The sequence below is a fragment of the Zosterops lateralis genome (assembly GCF_965231275.1).
Source record: "Zosterops lateralis genome assembly, contig: HAP1_HAP1_SCAFFOLD_111, whole genome shotgun sequence".
Lineage (NCBI taxonomy): Eukaryota > Metazoa > Chordata > Aves > Passeriformes > Zosteropidae > Zosterops > Zosterops lateralis.
In genome coordinates, this window is record NW_028154567.1 from 10,864 (window position 1) to 30,410 (window position 19,547).

A 19,547-nucleotide genomic window follows, 5' to 3' on the forward strand; every position below is an offset into this window, starting at 1 on the left:
AACCAGGGGAGATTGGATTTTTGATTTTGCCTGTGCTTGCTCCCTCACTTTCTGAGTCTGAATCTGTGGTAGACCAGCAGTCTAGTCAACCACTCCGGCTAGTATCTGAGTCAGAGGCGGAAGTCGACTGACTGGATGGTTCCAGGCTCTGGTACCTTTTTGTCGGACTCCGCCCCATCTCTCCTCTCCTATGGGCGGGCTGTTCTCTCCCCCTGAGCTCACCCCGCCTTCTGCTCACAGAGACTCTTGCCTTAAAAGGGCATGTCTTGCAGCAAGCGCCCTGATTGGGCCTCTGTCCTTTACTCACATCCCCTACCCGTCCGAGGTCAATTCTGCTGTTCCCCTTCTCCCAATTTCCTTCCCCTTTCCACTCGTGTGTGCTCACGGTTTCCGAGGGCCCCTCGTTGCGACTGCTAGTGATGTCTGTGCTCCGCCCTTCGTTTTGCCGCTTGGCACCATTTTGTGGGGCATAAGGTGGGGGTCTGTCCCAAGTTCCTTTGGGCTCTAATTTACCGATAGCTTGTTTAAGCTCATCAATGGGCCCATCCCGCAATATTATTTGTTGTTCTACGGGCAGGTCGCGGACAGGGAAACATTCAGGGACGGGACCGAGTGAACACGAGGGCGATGAGGGGCGCTCCTGCTCTTGTTAGTCACTAGACTCGACAGGATCACCACCAATCATGGTTTGTGTAGTTGCCCCAGCTCCCAGCCTCGGTGTGGCAAACAAACATTTTTGAGCAGCTTTCCATGTTTGTTGCTCTTGTAGAGCTTTTTGCAAAGCCTGCACAACTCTCCCCCACGATTTAAGGTTCTTAGCACTACCCGAGGACATCATATCCTCAGCTAAAGCGTTGGTGCATTTTTCCCACACTTCTGGGTGGAGTATATCCACTGGTCGTTCAATAACACCAATTTGCAAAAGCCTAGTAATGGCAGAAATAAAATCTTTAGGCTTACAATCAATACCCCATTGCTTATGTAACTGCAATACGACCTTTGCAAGGGCTTCCATCCTCCTCGCTGGTCCGGGATTGTCCTCCCTGCCGGGCTGCTCCAGCCGCTCTGGCTGTCGTTCACCCATCCAGTCAAACTTCCCGGGTTCCGGCACCACTTGTTGCCTCCTCCGAGGTGTGCTGGCCTGGTTCAGGAACGGCACGGCAACCACCCCAGGTCACTCGGGCCAGGAGCTCGCAGAGACCAATGTGGTGGATGGCAAATGGTGTTTATTCTCAAGTTGCATATCGATATATAACCTGCATTCATGTCGTCACTTCCTCTTGGTTATGTAACTGGCCTAACTGTTGGCTAACTTGACATAACAGACAGCAACACTATGGGGGAAGGGTGGCCCTATCTTACCGTACAGCGCGATATCTTCCGTCTGCTCGTCCCTGTCTACCACACTGGAGAGGCTGTCCTCTTCGTCACCAGGAGCGCACCCAAGGCTGCTACAACCGGAGTGATGTGGTTTGAAAGCAAAATGAATGAGAGGCTCCAAGTCAGAGATATAATTTAATAAGAAGAAAGGTAAAAAGGTAAAAGTAAATTAAAATAAATGCAATAACACAAAGGATCACTGACAGAGTCAGAATACAACCTGAGCAGGATGGTGGAAGCAGTCCAGGTGAAGTGCTCTTCCTGAAGCAGTGATCCTGTAGAAACGTCTGGTAGCCCTGCTCCTCTGGGAATCCAGTGGGTAAGTGCCCTTGCACCTTCCCACATACCAGCTTATATCCAGGTGAGAATGCTTGGCTCCTCCCCTTGGGCAGAGCATCTCACAATAGCATGAGAAGTGTGAAGTGGGTCCTTGATGGCCCATTAAACAGAGATAACCCCTGGAGGGAGTTACCTGTGACTCATTGGCCAGGCGTTAATGGGCCATTAGCAGAAGATACCCCAAAGGCCATTAGCAGACGAGGCAGGTGGCTTGGGAAAACACTAGCCCACCTGGTTTCAACAGTTCATGAAGATGGTGATAGAATAAATACTTTGTGTACATCCTACACTGCAACCCAGGACATGGAGACTCGTGGTGTGCCAAAAGTTTTTCAGGTCCATGGAAAATCCAGCAGGGTAGAAAACTCCTCCACAGGGAACTCAGGGAAAGCTGCTGTGACTTTGGTCTGCTCTCTGGCTGCCCCATGTTGGGAACCACTCTGTCGCAGTGCCTGCCTGTGTCGCGCACCTCAGCCAGCCCTGGCACCACGGCAACACGGGGGGTTCTTCAGAATCACAGCTATGGTGCAAGTGAATGAAGAGATGGGACTCTCCTGAGGATGAAGCAACTGGGCTTTATTGAGGGGGTCCTTCACCCAGGGCCGTGCCTCAGAAGAGACCCTGAACACCTGGGTGCAGCAGCTTAAAAGGGTAGGCGTAGCTCAGGGCAGGGCAGAACATGGGACCAATAGGGAACAGGTAGGGAGTGGCTCAGGGTATAACAGACACATACAACAACAAATCATATAGAACTGAGAGGGGAACTCCTGGATCCTGTTCAATCACACACCGCACAACTGCACAAATGAAAGGCAAACTGAAACAAAATGCTGATCACGCTTTAAATCAGCCAGACCAACAACCTTGGCACTGGGGTGCCATGCAGAAAATAAAGCCAGTAGCAAAATCTGACAGAACAAGATACCAATGCATAAATGAAAAGGGAAAAACACCAACAAAATGAATATAAATATCCACGAGGGCACAATCTTTCCAGGGAGAGACAAAACAAGCAGCCCCCCCCAGGGGCCGCGTGACCTAAGCCGTTCAGGCTGGAACTGCCTGATGGCTCCCTAAAGTGTGGTGCAAAGCCCCCTAAAGAGGTGCAGTGCCATGAGACTGAGTCTCCCAAAGTGTGCCCACAGCAGGGCGACACTCACCTAAGCTCTGGTGACGTGGGTTGAAAGGCGGCGTGTGGGGGGCTCCTCCACTGAGGAGAACTTTCCTGGTGCCGGAAAGCTGCTCTCCTCTTCTGCCAGGAGCACACCCTACTAGAGGGCTGCTTCTACTGGCAGCATGTGAAGTGCTGAAGGCTCCGGAACGCGCTGGAGCGACAGTCTCTCAAAAAGCCTGGAGCACGGGATCCGTCGATTCGCGGGCCGACCGTGTCAGCCCCCACGTGGCTTTGGTGACAGACAGTGTGGCAGCCCCACGTTTGGCACCAATCTGCGGCGGTGCGTGTCCTCCAACGCTCGGCCAGTCCCGACACGCCCCCACAGGATCTATAGTCAGTGGGATCTTGGCTGCCCACCAGCCCTGCCGCGATGGTAGAGGAAGAAAGACGGGACCCTCAAAGGCTTAACTAGAACTTAGGTTTATTGGGCAGGAGGGAGGGAGCCCTCACCCGAAGACCAGTGCCTCAGAGAGACCCTGAATCTCAAGGGGGAGAGGGTTTTATACAGTGGGTGGAACTCAGGGTGGGTAGACATACAACCAATGGGGTATAACTGGGGAGTGTCTGCTGGCATAACATGCATTGACATCAATCAATGAACAGGAGGTAGGAGGGGAAAGCTTGCAACCCAGCCAGTCCCCAGAGATCTCCCATCGAAGCTTCTGGACCTGGGGGACAGGTCCTGGAGTGACTGACAGGGCAGGAGGGTTTCCTAACATGTGCTGGACAGGTACCCAAGGAGGGAAAGGCAAACCAATGAGGGGCTGTATCTGGGGAAGGTTGGGAGAGAAGCTTACAACTTGTAACAAGAGGGGAACTAAAACTAGAACTGCACTGAACCGGGGTACAAAGAACAAGTGTCTTACAATAAAACTCATTATGACAGTCACACCACCACAGGGTCTCGGCCGCCCGGTGTCACTGAAGGAGCCACAGCGAGGGACGGGCGGGGCGCGGCCCCATCGAACCCCTCCAGCTCCGTGATGAGCGGTGACCCCGCGGGACCGCGCCGGGGCCGGGCGGAGGCGGCAGCCGGAGCTGGGGAAGCGGCTTTGAGCGACGGAGACGAGCGGGGTGTTCCCAACCAGCTCCGCTCAGCCCTCGGGCACTGGGCTGGGGTTGCCACGAACTTTTCAACACTGGCCACAGGTCCCTCTGCCGCCTCCTCAGGCCCAGGAGCCCAGAAACCCCGGGAAATCAATCCCAGGCACTAAAAACCCTTCTCGCGCACAGCGAGGGCCGCGGAGGGTCCTTATGAACTCCCATCCCCTCAGTCCCCCCGGGCACCGCGGGGCATTAGCGCAGCTCCCGCGGCTGTCCCGGCACCGGCTGCTGCCACAGGGCACGGGCTTGTCACACTTGGGTATTAAACAAATTTGGGGAGGAGGAGGACAGCCTCAGAACCCAGGGCTTTGCCCTTGGGAACCTGGAGCTGCACGAGGGGGATAAAGGATTCCCTGCACACACCGATGGCCCCGGCAGCGGCTCTGCCCCGCCAAGAACGGGGCTGTGTTTGGGAGAGGTGGGATGGCTGGGATGGGCTCTGCAATGAGACAGCCACATGTTGGCATGAAGAGCTTGGGGCGATGGGGTTACTGAGGAGCTTTTGGGGCACCTTCCAGCCCTGAGAGATGAGTTACTGGGAGGGGGGAGACACCTGGCTCTGACATTGGAGTGGGACCCATATTAGGGAAGGATGTATGTTGGGGTTCAGATTTCTTTCTTTTTTACTTACAGAATTCTTTCCCATGAGTTGCTAGAAGACTGATTACTGGGTACTTACGGGCATTTAAACTAATTTCTGGGTACAGAGCAGAGGGGCCATAGGAGAGCAATTGTAGCACCTGGCTACACTTTTTTTGTCTCTGGGAGTTCCTCTCGAGGGGGAAGATTCTGCGAGTTTTGGTGGCAGAAGAAGAATGGGGGCTAGGGGCAGCTACATCGTCTCTTGCTCTCGGCTTTCGGAGAGAGGACGGCCAGGCTGCTGCTTGCTGCGGGAGGAGTTCACTGTAACCACCAAGTGTGGTCCTGGGAAATCTACCACCATCTGCTCGTGTGCCCAGGAATTCTGAGCTCACCTCCTCCTGTCCTGCTGGAGCTGGGCCAGCCCTGCCCCTCCATTGCTGCTTCTTCAGCGCTGCTTTGAGGCTTTTCTCTATGCTGGTGGCTTGCACCCCCTGCCTGCTGAGACCTTCTGCATCTTCATCCACAGCTCTGGAGTTCCTGATCCATCCCTTCCATCCCTTCAGCCACAGCTCCAGAGTTCCTGATCCATCCCTTCCATCCCTTCAGCCACAACTCCGGAGTTCCTGATCCATCCCTTCCATCCCTTCAGCCACAGCTCCGGAGTTCCTGATCCATCCCTTCCATCCCTTCAGCCACAGCTCCGGAGTTTCTGATCCATCCCTTCCATCCCTTCAGCCACAGCTCCGCAGTTTCTGATCCATCCCTTCCATCCCTTCCCGGCTCGGACAAAGCCGCCATTCCCGCGCGCTCCCCGAGCCCGCCCCACAGCGCCCCCTGCAGCCGCGGGGGGATCATCGCACCTGCCCCGCCCACCGGGAGCCACCAGCGCCCCTGCTGGCCGTGCCCGGAACTGCACCAAAGGGGAAAGTGCCGCGCTCAGGGAAGCTGTTCCTGGGTTCTGCTTCTGTTTATTATTAATGCTGTGCTTGGTGTTGTTTGTTTGTCTGGTGATACACACCAGTAAAGAACTGTTATTCCTATCCCCATACCACTTCCTGAGAGCCACTTTATTTCAAAATTATAAATTGTGAATTAAATTTGAATTAAATTATAATTCGGAGGAAGAGGGTTTGACTTCTCAATTCCAAGGGAGGCTCTGGCTTTCCCTGGCAAACACTTGTCTTTCAAACTGAGACAACACCATTCTCTGAGTTAGTTATAATATAAAAGTTAGTTCTAATAGTTATACTATAAAAGCATTATAGCATTGTGCTGTCTCTGTTTTAATATTTCGCTAAGGCCTAGGACATAAAATTGATTTATTGCAATGCCATTTCTGTAGACTATACAGTGCACACGTAAACTGATAGGTTATGTTTCATCGAAAAGCAGCTGAAAGGAATTATAAATTGTATTGTATCAAAATCATTGTGATCAATAACAATATGCAAAAGTCTATACATGAATGCAAAACCCAGTATTATGTCACTTACGTTGTCATTTCTATTGTAATTTATATTGTCATTTCTACTGTAATTTATAACCCGGGTCGGCTTCCTCTCCTGCAAGGCACTGAAGGGGGCTCATTCACCCCCTGCCCCCACGTCTCTGAGTGTCCCCAAGTGTCTCTAAGCATCCTTGAATGCCCCAAGTGTCACCATTGACGTCATCCTAAGAATTCTCATCAGGATTTGGGATAGTTTCAGTCAAAATTCCCAGAAAAATCCCCAAATTTGTCCCAAACACCACACAATTAGGGGACAAGTGCCACCAGTCATGTCCCCGATGGCGTCACCGCCCCAATGACGGGACGTCGCTGTGCCCGCAGCAGCCTCGGGATGTCCTCGATGGCTCTTTGGCACCGCTCGGCCACCGGGGCCATCGTGTGTCGGGTTTTTGGGGTGTCCTCACTGAAGACAAGGGCGATGGGCAGTTGTAAAAGCAAAGTCCTTTATTGCACGGCTAAATCAGCCTCATGGAGGCAGAGGTTGTCACAGCTCGAGCCAGTAAAGTCCCCATGGCTCCAGCAGAAGGGGCGGCATCTTATCAGCAGCAGTGTGCAGGAAGCTTTCTAACAGAAAGTTTCATGAAGAACATCAAGATTCATAACACAAAAAACATAAAGTTTATGATACAGTCTACCGCTTGGCCAGCATTTAATGAGCCCCCTGAAGATGTATCAAGCCTGAGGGTTGGCCTGAAACCTCCCAGAGTGGCTTCATAATATTTGCAAGAGGGCTCTTGCATTGGGAGTATCTGGGTTTTAAAATATTGGAAAACAGGAAACTGACTCATTAGCAAGAGCTGTGGGGTGGGTGGGAGCAGCAGGATGAGCTCTGCCGGCAGCTCTTGGCTTTCCTGGGAAGAGGAAGGGGCTGGATCCAGCTCCATGGATTGCTCAGGCAGTGACTCCTGCTGGGATGAGAGAGGGTCACGGTGTCACCCTGTCCCTGTCCCCATCCCACAGGATGGACCTGGCTGGAGCCCATGGAGAGCGGGAGCTGCTCCAGAATCCCACCTGATCCCGCCCCAATCCTGCCTCAATCCTGCTCCATCCATCCCAACTGATTGCACCCCATTCATCCTGTCCCAATCCCTCTGTGGAATCCCAACCTGATCCCACTCAATCTATCCCAACTAATCCCACACTGGAATCCTGCCTTCATCCATAATCCCACCTGATTCCACCCCGTCCCTCCTGCCCCAGTCCTGCTCCATTCCATCCCACCTGATTCTTGTCTAGAATCCAGCCCTGATCCTGCTCCATCCATCCCACACCAATCCTGCCCCACCTATCCCACCAGATCCCGCTCCAGAATCCAGCCCTGATCCCACTCTCCAATTCCATCTGATCCTGCTCTGGATCCCTGGTCTGATCCACAATCCCTCCCTGATCCCAGTCTGTCCATCCTGCCCCAGTCTCCCTCTGGAATCCCACCCTGATCCCACTCCACACCTGCGGTCAAGTCATTGGCCCCCACACCTTTTCCTGCAGAAAAAGAAGATCCATGAGATCCCAGCAGGGATCACAGACCAGGATTAACCCCAGGATCCATCCTGGGATCTGCACAGAGGGGATCCAGAGCTGGATCCACCACTGGGACTCACCGGCTGCCATGTTGTATCCATCCCTGTCCCTCCTCCCTGTGGAAAAACAGTGGGATCAGTGTCAGTGGCACAGGATTCCTGAACGGTGCCGGGTGGATCCGTGCCCCTTCCCGACCCCCATCCCGTGTGTTACCGGATTGGAGCTTCCAGACAATGAATCCAATGAGGACAGTGAGGATGAGGATGGCAGCGATGACGGACACAGCGACCACCACGGCAAGATTCCCACCAGATGTCGGCTCTGGGAAATGCGGGATGGTGAGGAGGGGAAGGGGGATCCCCATTTGGGAATTCCCAATTCCCACATTGCCAGCCTCACCCCAAGCGAAGATCCCGGGCTCCAGCATTCCGGGATGCTCCACCCGGCACCGGTACTGCTCCCGCTCCTCCGGCAGCGCCTCGATCCTGGCCCAGGTGTGGAAGGTGCCGTCGCTGTTGGGAACGATCCCGCCCCACTCCGTCTCCTGATCCCACATTTCATCCCCCTTCAGCCAGTTGACTGCGATGGTCCTGGGGTAGAATCCGTAGGCGTGGCAGGACAAGATCAGCGTCCCGTGTTCTTCTTTTCTGGACACATGGACATCAGGGGGCTCTGGAATGGGATAACGGTGAGATGCATCCATGGAATTCCATGGGAATGGGATAACAGTGAGAGGCATCCACGGAATTCCCATTGGAATGGGATGGGGGTGAGATCTGCCCGTGGAATTCCCACAGGAATTACCGTGTTCTCCAATCCTCCATTCACAAATTCCCACCCACCTTTACGCTCCAGCTCCTTCTGCCCGTATCCAACGTATTTCTGGAGCCATTCAGGGCAGATGTGCCTCAGGTAATTCGTCAGCCTCTCAGCCTCAATCTCTTCATGTTCCCAGCGCCTCCTGGTGATCTCAGCAGCGCCATTGGCCACCATGAATCTCCCATATCCCAGATCAAAGGAGATGAAATCCCGCCCATCGTAGCCGTACTGGTAGGATCCATGGATGCTCCCATCGGACAGGAGGTCACAGCCCTGAAGCCGCAGCAGTGTGTGGAAACCTGGGGGGATTGTACCCACAGAGACCCATGGAATTGTGTCCCAGCCCCACAGAGCCCCATTCCAGCCCTATGGAGCCCCAGAGTCTGATGGAGACCCACAGAACCTCATCCCAGCCCCGTGGACCCCATGGAAGCATATCCCAACCCCACGGGATGGAACCCCCGGGATCGCAACTTGGCCCCACAGATCCCAGCCCAGCCCTATGGATCCATGTCCCAACCCTATGGACCACAAGAAATCCCATATTGTCGCCCCTGACTTTCTTGCTTTCAAGTGTTTGAGTCTTTGCAGCAGCTTTCTCATGCTGCTTCATGTAAACAATATTGTATTCTCAGAATTTATCAGTATGTTTTGGATAGTTGTTCTCTGAGAGGAGAACTTGACTGATGGTCATAGTGACCAATGGAGTCAGGAGGTTGTAGCCTCCTTGGGCCAATCTTGGCCCTCTCCACAAAATGTATATAAGCCTTTGGAGTCAGATAATAAAGACCCTTCCATGTTTGATCCTGCTGCTGCCTGCTGTCCTCTGTGAGGGTCCGCACCCACGTTGCAACGTGTTGCCCCTCTAAGGGCAGGGGTAACACCATATCATCCTAATGGATCCCCATCTCAGCCCCTTAGAGCCCTGTGAATCCACATCCAAGACCTACAGATCCCATCCCAGCCCCACAGATCACCCCACTCACCCCTGCTCTGGTTTTACCGGTCCCGCAGTGTCTCCAGGCTCCTGGCATACACGTGCTGAGCCCCCACAGCTCTCTGGGTCTCCCTATCCCAATATTCTGGCTCAGCTCCGTCCTTCATCCACTGTGTCAGCGGCTCCATCCGGCCCCGCTCGCTGTCGTAGCGCACAAAGGGGATCCCATCCACAAACCCCATTTCCATGAACTGGGGGACCCCCAGGCTGGGCTCTGACACCAACACATTCAGGTAACGCAGGGAGTGGAGAACTGGGGGAACACAGAGATTTGGGGGGGTTGAGGGGTCAGGGATCAATGAAAGGGGAAACTGGGAGAGGGGATGCAGGGGGGGATTGGTATAGGATAAGGGGGTGCAGAGGGGTCCAACGGACCAGGAATGGAAATTCAGAGGGGTCCCAGTGCCCAGAATCCCCCCCAGGGACCCTCCCAGGCCCCCTGGGACCCCCTGGAACCCCCTTCCAGGAAGCGCCGGGAATGGAGAACTGGGGGGACGCAGAAATTTGGGGGATCTGGGGGTCCAAAAGCCGAGAAAAAGGCGGGTCTGGGCTCTGGGAAATGCGGGATGGCCGCGGAGGGGCTGCAGGGGGGTCCCAGAGCACTGACGGGGGTGCGGGGGGGTCCCAGTCCCGGATAAGGGGGTGCAGGGGGGTCCCGGTGCTGGAGAAGGGAGGACAGGGGAGTCCCTGTGCCCGGGAATGGGGGTTCAGGGGGAGTTTCCCTCCCGGAATTGGGGGTTCAAGGGGGTCCTGGTGCCCAGGAATGGGGGTTCAGGGGGATCTCGGTGCCCAACAAGGGGGTGCAGGGGGGTCCCGGTGCTGGGGAAGGGGATGGAGGGGACCCCAGGACCCAAACTGGGGCTCAGGGGGTTCCCGTGCCCGGATAAGGCGGTTCAGGGGGGTCCCGGTCTCGGGCAGTCCCACTCCCGTCGCCCCCCGGCTCCCCCAGGAGCCCCAGGAGCCCCCCAGCCCCAGCGCTGGAGCCATCGCAGCCGCCCCCGATCGCGGCTCCGGCGCAGTTTGGGAGACGCCAAAGTGCCCGAGGGAGCGCGGGGGGACGGGAAAAGGGGAATTCCAGGGAACTGCCCGGGATCCCCTCCTGGAACCCCTCGGGATCCCTCAGGGATCCATCTGGGACCCTCCAGGGCCGCGCCCTGCGGGACCCCCGGGCCGGGCTGTGCTGAACTCCCGGGCCCTGCGCTCAAACCCTGCCCGGACCCCGCTGGGTTCGGCCCAAAGCGGGGGAAGCACCGGCAGCAGCGGATCCGATTTTTCCTGCGGCTGCGGGTCCCGCCCCGGCCGAGCAGGACTGGGCGCGGGGACTCCGATCCCGGATTCCCCATCTCCTGCTCTCGCCCTCTCTCCTCTCCCTTTCCTTCGGGTTGTGATCAATGCACATTATAGGATTGGCTTTGGGCAAATGTTACAGTGAATAACTCTATGGGTTATGTTGGAAACTTGTGCTGTATTGAGTCTCTTTTAGTAGGGTGTTAAATATCGTTTTTAGGCTATAGCGCAGTATTAAAATAGAAACTATGTGATGCAAGATGCTTTTTGTAACAAGCTCAAGGAATGGAAAAGATAATCAAGAAACTCTTCACATTTTCCCATCTGGACAGAGATAACAGCAACAGACACCCAAACCCCAAAGGAAGAATTTATTGCCTCCGTTCTTGGGGAGTTTGAGGCTTGGTGGAGCCACAGGAGGATTGATTTGCAGGATGGAATGATGGGGGGGGAGCTGAAATGAAGCAGAAACACCCAAAGTCAAAAGGAATATTTGAATCATGGATGGGATTTATGAATATGCAATAGGCTGTTGCTTTTCAGGGATGATCCTTTGTTATCCAGGTGTGCCCTTTGGTGGAATGCCAGGCACCCGTGCCTCTGTGAACTTTTGCTTTTTATGCCTCTTATTTTCTGATTTTTTTTATTATTATTAAACTTTTAAAATTTTAACCAAAAGTGAACCGTGTTTTTCACAGGGTGATGACAAACCCCAGAGCGGCTGCAGAGCCCCGTGCCCAGCTTGGGTTTCCCAGGAAAGGGAGGCCTGGGGGTGAGGAGCCCTGGGCTGGCCGGGAATGGGGGCCTGGGGGTCCCCGGGGTGACAGAAACAGGGGATCCAGGGCTGGGAGAGGAGGAGCCCCGGGAAAGGGGGTGCAGGGGGGTGTCGGGGGGGATAAGGGGGTGCAGGGGGGTCCCGGAGCAGGGGAAGGACACGCAGGGGGGTCCCAGTGCCCGGGAATGGGGCGGGGGGAGTGGAGGGGGCAGGATCCGGGAAACGGCAGCGGCTGCCGGGAAGGGACTGGAACAGACTGGGATGGACTGGGACAGGCTGGGGTTGGACTGGGACAGGCCGGGATGGACTGGGATGGACTGGGATGGACTGGGACAGGCCGGGATGGATTGGGACAGGCTGGGACAGGCCGGGATGGACTGGGACAGGCTGGGATGGACTGGGACAGACTGGGATGGACTGGGACAGACTGGGAGCAGAACCCATTAGGAGCAGAACTGGGGCACCAGGGATCATACTGGGATATACTGGGACCACACTGAGGGCTACTGGGAGCCTGCTGGGGATAACTGAGCTATACTGGGAGAGACTGGGAGTGGTTTGGATCATCCTGGGAATGACTGGATCATACTGGGATTGACCAGATGTGTAGTGGGGGTGAATAGGAGAAACTGGAATAATGCAGGGAGTAACTGGAATTGTACTGGGATCGTACTGGGACTGACAAGGTCATACCTGGAGTGACTGGAATAATACTGGGAATATCTGGGAGTGACTGGGATCATACAGGGGCTGACTGGGATCAATCCAGACTCATACTGGGAGTGACCAGAGGTTACTGGGATCATACTGGGGGTGACTGGACTCGCACTGGGAGGAACTGGGAGCACAGAGGGGCAAATGGATCACAGAAGGTGTGACTGGGTTCAGACTGGAACTGACTGGGGCCACACTGGGCTCTCACTGGGAGTGACTGAGAGTGAAAGGGGCCACACAGGGCATGACTGGGAGCCACTGGGACCGTGTTGGGGACAACTGGGATCCCACCGGGAGCGATTTGGAACATCCCGGGGGTGCCGGGAACCAGCGCTGAGGCGGCACTGGCGGAGCTCGGAGGCGGCCCCAGCGCAGGTGGGAGCCGCGCTCGGTTCTGCCGGGGCTCGGGGCTGGCTGCGGGCGGAGGGGGCGGCAGGGGGCTCCGGCGGGTTCCTTGTGCCGTGTCGGAGCTCGGGGGGAGCGGGGCCTGAGGGCGCGGGGAGCTGCGGCTGAGGCCGGGCCGGGAACGGGAGCTCTTACTGGGCTCCTGCTGCTGGGTATCGTTAATGCTGTGGCTGGTGTTTGTTTGCCTGGTTATACACACCTGTAAAGAACTGTTATTCCTATCCCCACACCTTTGCCTGAGAGCCCCTTAGTTTTCAAAATTATAATAATTCGGAGGGAGGAGGTTTGAATTCTCCATTCCAAGGGAGGCTCCGGCTTTCCCTGGCACACACCTGTCTCTTACAAACCTGGACAAAACCATTCTCTGAGTTAGTTATAATGGAAATGTTAGTTATAATGTAAAATTTAGTTCTAATAGTTATAATATAAAAGCATTTCAGCATTGCACAGTCTCTATTTTAATATTTTGCTAAGGCCTAGGATATAAAATTGATTTATTGCAGTGCCATTTCTGTAGACTACATGTGCACACATAAACTGATAGATTATGTTATACCAAAAAGCAGCTGAAAGGAATTATAAATTGTACCATATCAAAATCATTTTGATCAGCAACAACGTGCAAAAGCTGATACATGAATGCGACAGGCAATATTGTATTGTCATTGATATTGTCATTTTTATTCTCATTCATATTTTCATTTCTGTTGTCATTTATAACCCAGGTCTACTGCTTCTCCTGCAGGCACTGAGGGGGCTCATTCACCCCCTGCCCCCACGTCCCTGTGTGTCCCCAAGTGTCCCCGAGTGTCCCCAGTGATGTCACTCCAGGAATTCCCATCAGGATTTGGGACAGTTTCAGTGAAAATTCCTGGAAAATTCCCCAAATTTGTCTCAAATCCTGCGTGGTTCAGGGGAGGGGACAAGTGACACCAGCAATGTTCCCAGAGATGTCACCTCCCCAGTGATGTCACATTGGTGACATCACTGTCCCCCAGCAGCCTCGGGATGTCCTCGATGGCTCTTTGGCACCGCTCGGCCACTGTGCAGCCACCAGGGCCACCAGAGCCACCACAGGGACTCGAGAGGAGCCTCTGGATGTCCCTGAGTGTCCCCAGCAGGTGACGCCTGGCCAGGCGGGCACTGGCCTCACACAGCCACTTGCACTTGGACGCATTGGCCACCAAGTGCTCGAGGTCAGCACAGAACAGCTGCTCTGTCCCCTCCCAGGTGTCCTCGATGTACCCGAGCCATTGGTGCAGGTCCCAGGGGAACCAGGGCCCGGCTTCCTCACACGTGTGTATCAAGCGCCCCAGCAGCTCCCGGGTCTCCTGCACCCGCTGTCCCCTCCTGGTGGCCGCCCCCACCTGCCCTGTGGCCACGGGGGCATCGTGTGTGGCCACTGCCGAGGGCAGGGCCACTGATGGCTGCAGGGCCACGGCCACCAGGTTGTCCCCAGCTGTCCCCAGGCCAGGGGGGGTCTCATCCCACAGGTCCCCGGCCAGGCCAGTGGTGGTGGCCTCGGCAGGGTCCTCGTTGGTGGCCTCAGTTGTGTCCTCGCTGTCCAAGGAGTTGAAGATCTCCTCGGCCTCCCTGTACACCTGGTCCCAGCTCTCCTCGAGCACATCCACCGACTCCCTCCAGGCTCTGGCCATGGCTCTCACATCGGCCTGGGGAGCCCCTGGGGTGGCCTTGAGGGTGACCACGGCCTGGCGCAGGGAGGTGACACTGTGCTGGCGCAGGGTGTTCCGGAGGGTCCAGATGAATTTCCACAGGGCTGTGTGCAGGGACTCTGGGTACAGGAGCGGCTGCACATCCCCATGTGGATTGGTCACAGTGGCCACCAGCTCGCCCAGGGTGGCCACCACAGCCACCAGAGCTTCCAGCACCTGGGGAGGGGACAGGGGAGGTGGGAAGGACCTCATGGCACTTGTGGCCTCCTGGGGTGGCCCCTGTGCCATTCCCAGGGTCCCCTTTTGTCCCCTCCCTGGAGGGCTCAGCTGTCCCTTCTGTCTCTTTGTCACCCCCTCACCCTCTCTGCCACCCCATGTCACCTCCCACTATTCACCCCCACCCGCCAGCCTCGGTCCCCTCCACCCCTCTGTGATCTCCTCCCTTCCTCCCACACCCTCCGGTCCCCTTTGTGACCCCCTGTCCCCTACCTGCACCCCCTGCCAGAATCGTTGCACCTCGCAGGGCTCCATGGCCATTGGGGACACTCTGGGGACACTCCAGGGGTGAACAGGACCCGGCGACAGTCGGGGAGACGTGGGAATGGGGTGTGGCTGGTAGGAAAACCAGATGATGTTACGTCAGTGACTGGCCCCACCCCATGCTAGTGTCACCACCCCAGTGCCACTACCCCATTGTCCCCACACCAGTGTCACTGGTGTGCCATCCCAGTGTCCCCCACTGTCCCCACAGTGTTCCAGTGTCCCTGTCCCAGTGTCCCCAGCCACATCAGTGTCTTCAGTCCCTTCCTGGTGTCCCCATCCCAGTGTTCCCTCCCAGTGTCACCAGTCCTGTCCCAATATCCCTGTCCCAGTGTCCCCAGTCCCATCCCAGTGTTCCCTCCCAGTGTCACCAGTCCCATCCCAATGCTCCCAGTCCCATCCCAGTGCCCCTGTCAGTGTCCCGAGTTGTGTCCCAGTGCCACCAGTCCCATCCCAGTGTTGCCAGCACAGTGTCCCCAGTTCTGTCCCACTGTCACCACCCAAGTGCCACCAGCCCAGTGTCACCAAGCCAATTCCAGCCCAGTCTCCTCAGCCCTGTTCCAGTGCCACCAGCCCAGTGCTCCCAGTGCCAGCCCAGTGCCACTGCCCCATTGTCCCCATCCCAGTGTCCCCAGTCCCATCCCAGAGTCCCTGAGTTCCAGCTCAGTGCCACTGCCCCATTGTCCCCATACCAGTGTCACTGTCCCAGTGTCCCCAGTTCCAGCCCAGTGCCCCCAGTGTTTGGGAGGTTTTGGGGGGTCCCAGGTGGGGTTTAGGGGCGAGGGGGGACAGGATGAACCCCCAGGTTTGACCACGCCCCTTTCAGGCCCCGCCCTGCAGTTCTAGCCCTGCCCCCTTTCTCCTGGACACGCCCATTTATTGCTCCTCCCATTCCTGTGCCCCTTAAACCCGCCCCTTCCTGCCTTCAGTTCCGCATTCTGCCCCACCCCCTCCCAAGGCCCCGCCCCAGGGGAGCCTTGGCCACGCCTCCAGGTGGCTTTTTTTACCAATGGCAACCAAAAATCACCACAAATTGACCTAAAAATACAAACGCGGGGAGGGGAGGGGCAGGGGCTCACAAACACCCCTGTGACGTCATGGAGGAGGGTCCAGGTGGGGTTTGGGGGTTCCAGGTGAGATTTGGGGTCTCAGGTGGGTTTTGATGGCCCCAGGTGGGATTTGGGTGGGTCCAGGTGGGGTTTGAGGAGTTCCAGATGGGTTTTTGAGCAGTCCTGGTGGGTTTTCAGGGGGATCCAGGTGTTTTTATAGGAAGCCAGTTGGGTCTTGGGTGGGTCCAGGTGGGTTTTGGGTGGGTCCAGGAGGTTTTTGGTGCTCCAGGTGTTTCTTTGGCGTATCTGAGTGTCTTTGGGGGGGATCCAGGTGTCCTTGAAGGGGGTCCAGGTTGGTTTTAGGAAGATCCAGGTGTCCTTGGAAGGGTTCAATTGTCCCAGGGGTGATCCAGGTGTCCCTGAGGCATTTCCAGGTGTTTTAGGGGATGTTCCAGGTGTTCTTTGGGGCAATCCAGGTGTTCCTGGGAGCTCCAGGTGTTTTTGGGGGGAATCCAGTGTGGAGTCCCTGCAGCCCCTTGACATAATACCCCGGGTCTGGCCTTGGCAGGACAGACCACAGTCACCTGCCCGGCCTGACAGAGGGGACCCCCAATGGTGCCCTGCACACGATGGTTTGCTCCGGTTTCCCCTCCCTAATGCCCCAGGCCCTCTGGGTTCTCCTCTCCTCTGTGTCTCCAGTGGTTGTGGGACCTGGTGACCGGCCCCGTTTTCCCCATGGGACACTGACCTCACCTGCCCTTTGCTCCGCCCTGTACCCGAGGTCATTGGCTGCTGCACCCCAAACTGAAGCCTGACACAGGCCCATGTTCAGCCCTCCTGGCTCCGGGTCTCCCTTCAGCTCCTGGAAATGAACCTGCTGGAACTGACCTGGTGCCAAGGCCTGGTGCCTCTCCTTGCTGAGCCAGCCACGAGGTGTGTGTGGATGTGTGAGCTTGGCTGCTTCGCCTGAGTTTCCTCAATCAGCCTTTCCACTGGAGAGGCTTATTGGGGTCCAGGCTCCAGCTCCACTCCTCAATAACACGACATCACTGGGAGATTGAGGTGGAATCCTCCAAAACCTCACCTGGGTACCTGGGAACCCCAAAATCTCCCTGGGGCTTCCCCTGGGACACCTAGGAAACCTCAAATCCTCACCGGGCAGCTGAGATAGCCCAAATCTTTGGGAATTCTGTGTGAGGCCAGGTCCCTCGGGGATCGGTCCTGTCCCCTCCCCGTTATCAGTCAGGACCCTCCATTATCACTGGAGACTTCCCCCAGTTTTCCGGGGCCCTCCCATGCACCGGGACCCCCCCATTCACTGCCCCCCCGCTTCGGACCCTCAAAAGCACTGGGACCCCCCTGATCCATGAGTCCTCCCCAGTGCACAGGGACCCCCCACTCACCGCCCCTCCCCCACCCATGGGACCTCCCCCACTCCCCACACCCCCCCCGGCCCCCCCCGAGCTCCCCCCATTGATTGACCCCCCCCAGAACGCCCCCAGCCCCTCCCCCCGAGCCCCCCCCCCCCCCCCGAGCCCCCGGACCGCTTTGGGCCCCCCCCCGGGCCGGGCTGGCTCCGCCCCGCACGGAGCCTTTCAATAAACGCCCGTCGGTCTTGTAGCCACGCCCATAGAGAGGCGGAGCCACGCAGGGCAGCCAATGGGGAGTGGCAAAGCTATGAGAAGGCGGGGATTGGGCGGGGCGTGGGGAAAAAAGGCGAAACTGTGGCAGCGGCAGCCAATAGGAAGAGAAAGGGGCGTGGTCTGGGTGTGGTGGGAAAGGGTGTGGGAAAGGAATGGGGGCGTGAGAGGGGGCGGGGCCTGACAGGAAACGAAACTGGGCGGGGCCTGGGCGGGCAATGAGGTGGGCGGTGCTCAGGGCGTGGGAAAGGGGCGGGGCCATCAATGGGAGTTTGGGGAAGGGGGACAAAGTGACCCTTTGGGGACATCGGGGGTTTTGGGGACCTCGGGTGTCCCAAATGATCTCAAATCCTGCTGGATCCCAAGGAATGGTCCCAAATCCTGGGTGTGGAGCCATCTTAGATTCCAAATCCCAAATCCTGCTGGATCCTGAGGAATAATACCAAATTACCTGAAATCCTGCATCCCAAACAATCCAAAAATGACCCCAAATCCTGGATATCAAATGATCCCAAGTCCTTCTGGATCCCAAGGAATGATCCCAAATGATCTCAAATCCAAAATCCTGGATCCCAAATGGTCCCAAATTGGGCTGGATCCCAAGGAATGATCCCAAATGCTCTCAAATCACAGATCCTGGATCCCAAAAACCCCCAGACCCCAAATGCTGCTGTGTACCCCAAATCCAATCCTCAAAGGTCTCCAATCCTGGATTCCTAAACAATCCCAAATCCCAGACCCCAAATCCTGCTGGATGCCCAAAAACAATTCCAAAAACCCAATTCCAAATCAGGGTCCTGGCAGGGTAAATCAGGGCCCTGGGTGGGGTGAATCGACCCTGGGGGGTCAGTGGGGTCCTGGCAGGGCAAATTCTGCCCCTCGGGGTCAATCAGCGCGGCTGCGCTGGGGCGGCTGGAGGGGGTGACGCTGGCACTGGGGACCTTGGTGGCCTCTGTCACAGGGAGGTGACCCCATGGGGGACGCGGGGACAGGGGTTCCCCAACGGCGCTCGGGGACATCGCGGTGGCCTTGGGGACATCGGGGGAGGGGCACGAGGAGGTGGCGCGGAGGGTGGAGGTGGCCCAGGGGGCGCTGGCGGGGTCGGGACAGGATGGGGACACGGGGGTGGCACTGTCAAGGCCGGGGCACGGGGACACCCCGGGGGACCTTGGGGAGACCCCGTGTCCTTCCCTCGGGGACACCGGGGCCGCCCTGACGTCCCCTGTCGCGTTTTGGATCACGACGATGTCCCCGATGCCCCTGAGGTGTCCCCAACAGGACCCCAGTGTGTCCCCAGTGTCCCCAACAGGACATTGAGGGGCATTTGGGCTTTGCTGGGGACATGGCGGGGACATTGAGGTGCCGTTGGGGACACTCAGGGGGACAGGGGGGACCACACGGTGGCCCCGCAGGCGAGGAGGGTGGGCAGGGAAGGTGACGTCACCTTTTCCTGTTTGCTCCGGGCAGCGCCAAATACCCGCGTGTCCCCGACTGTCGCCAGTTCGCCTCCCGGAGTGTCCCCAGAGTGTCCCCAGAGTGCCCCCAGCAGCCATGGAGCCCCGCGAGGTGCGGCAGTCCCGGAGCGGGGTGCCAGGACGGGACAGGGGGGACACGGGGGATGGCAGCAGGGAACAGGGGGTGGCAAAGGGGACAGCAGGGCGTGGGAAGAAGGGAGGAGGGGACAAAAAGGTGGACGGGACCGAGTGTGGCAAAGGGGAGGCGGGGGGTCAGGGGGCGGTGACAGAGGGGACAGTGAAGTGGAGCAGAGGGGACAGCAAGGGAGTGACACAGGATGGCAGAGGGGATCAGGGAGATGGCAGGGGGGACAGTGGGGGGTGGCAGGTGGGATGAGGAGGTGACAAAGGACAGAGGGGACAGCTGAGCCCTCAAGGGAGGGGACAAACAGGATCCCGGGAGGGCACAGGACTCACCCTAGGAAGCCACAAGTGCCACAAGGTCCCTGCCACCTCCCCTGTCCCTTGCCCAGGTGCTGGAGGGTCTGGTGGCTGTGGTGGCCACCCTGGGCGAGCTGGTGGCCACT

At 57.1% G+C, this 19,547-nt stretch overlaps 1 pseudogene across 1 annotated transcript; it reads right to left on the reverse strand.

Moving 5' to 3' along the window:
• Positions 1 to 7,541: 7,541 nt before the first annotated feature.
• On the reverse strand, positions 7,542 to 10,410 carry LOC310923569 (class I histocompatibility antigen, F10 alpha chain-like; annotated as a pseudogene). The gene is made up of 6 exons: positions 10,348 to 10,410; positions 9,413 to 9,676; positions 8,450 to 8,725; positions 8,007 to 8,279; positions 7,821 to 7,928; positions 7,542 to 7,723 (listed from the first exon to the last, which is right to left on the reverse strand). The product of its transcript is annotated as a class I histocompatibility antigen, F10 alpha chain-like (transcript).
• Positions 10,411 to 19,547: the final 9,137 nt, after the last annotated feature.